Here is a 1,880-nt window from a genome sequence, read left to right as displayed (position 1 = left end):
TGGCAAAAGAGCTAAAACCATCCAATGGGAAAAAGGCAGGATTTTCAACAAATGGTGCTGGTTCAACAGAAGGTTAGCATGCAGAAGAGTGCAAATTCTTATCGATCCACTCTTATCTCTGTGTACAAAGCTCAAGTCCAAGTGGATCAAGGAGCTCCACATAAAACCAGATACACTGAAACTTATGGAGGAGAAAGTGGGGAAGAGCCTCGAACATATGGGCACAGAGGAAAAATTGCTGAACAGAACACCAATGGCTTATGCTGTAAGATCAAGAGTTTTCCATGTGGAAAATGGCCAAGTAGTGGCCTGTTTTGATTCACTAAGGGGTTGGTGAACTTGTGAGAACTGCAAGTACCTCCACCCTCCGCCCCACTTAGTCACAGCTAGAAATTACTGGGAGAAACAATCTGATTCATCAGAAGACCGTCTCAGCCACGTTCACACAGCACGTGCAGCTTATGCTCCAGAACGCTCAGATGTAGCATCTTCTCTTATGAATCCATCACTTGCAGCTAATCCTGCCATGGCTTTCGATCCTTACATGACTCATCCTGGGATGGGCCTGGTTCCTGCTGAGCTTTTACCAAATGTTCCGGTTCTGATTTATGGAAACCCACCTCTTGCTCTGCCAGGAGTTCCTGGTCCAAAACCAACTCGTACAGATAGACTGGAGGTTTGCCCTTGAATTTCAGCGTGGAAATTGTACCCGTCGGGAGAGCGAGTGCCGCTATGCTCACCCTATGGATGTTTCCATGGTTGAAATCACTGATAATACTGTGCAGTCTGCATGGATTACATTAAAGGCCGATGCTCCCGGGAGAAATGCATTTGCAGGACAAACTCAGGGCAGCTCATCACCAGATGAACCATTCTGCTGCCAGTGCAGTGGCCCTGCCGCCTGGTGCACTTCAACTGGTACCAAAGAGGTCAGCCCTTGACAAGGCCAATGGTGCCACTCCAGTCTTGAACCCCCGTGTTTTCCACTGCCAACAGGCTCTGGCTAACATGCAGATTCCACAGCTGGCTTTTATCCGGACAGTGCCCATGATGCACGGTGTTACACCTTCCGTGTCTGCAGCAACACCACCTGCCAGCAACGTTTGCTACGTTCCAACAACTACAGGCAACCAGTTGAAATATTGAGCAGCAGAGTTACAGAGTACCAGAATCTCTCAGCAAGAAACTCTATGTGGCCTTTTTATATGTATTCTTGTATGTCCTCTTGTACCACCATGACAATAAGCATGGTGCAGTCAATATATTAAAGCACATATGCCTGTTGACAAGTTTAAATTTTAAAAATCTGTGGAGATGTTAAAGCGAATAGAAAATTAGCCACTATGTGCTACCTTATATGGATTAATTGTATATGAATTAGCATACAGAATACAACCATACAGCTTTGTCATGTATATGAATTATCAGATCCATATTATATGAATTTTCCATATGATATGAATAAACATATTGAATATAACAGTAAAATTTTGTGACTTTTTCCAGTAATGATTTATGCTAAATGAAGTTCCACAGTGTACTGTAGGCTTACTGTATACTCTTGGTGGATAAATTAAGTTTTTGAAGTTTTACCCTACTATTTTGTTTAGTAGATAATCTATATGATTGATGAAGAATGTAACAGATATTTCCCATACCATTTTCCTCCATTGGTATATTGTATTAAATTGGGTTCTGCCTTGCTTTGAAAAAAAAAATGGACAAATGAGACCTCATAAAATCGCAAAGCTTTTGTAAGGCAAAGGACGCTGTCAATAGGACAAAACAGCAACCAACAGATTGGGAAAAGATCCAATAGAGGGCAAATACCCATTATATACGAAGAACTCAAGAAGTTCGACTCCAAGGGAACCAAATAA

The 1,880-nt window shown here is 42.3% G+C and overlaps 1 pseudogene; it reads left to right on the top strand.

Annotated features, from left to right (window-relative positions):
- Positions 1-253: 253 nt before the first annotated feature.
- Positions 254-1,208, top strand: LOC116082497 (annotated as a pseudogene).
- The last annotated feature ends 672 nt before the right edge of the window (positions 1,209-1,880 follow it).

The sequence above is a fragment of the Mastomys coucha genome, unplaced genomic scaffold (genome assembly GCF_008632895.1).
Source record: "Mastomys coucha isolate ucsf_1 unplaced genomic scaffold, UCSF_Mcou_1 pScaffold11, whole genome shotgun sequence".
NCBI classification, from domain to species: Eukaryota; Metazoa; Chordata; class Mammalia; order Rodentia; family Muridae; genus Mastomys; species Mastomys coucha.
Note: the sequence above shows the minus strand (reverse complement) of the source record. Positions and strands in the feature narration are given on the sequence as shown.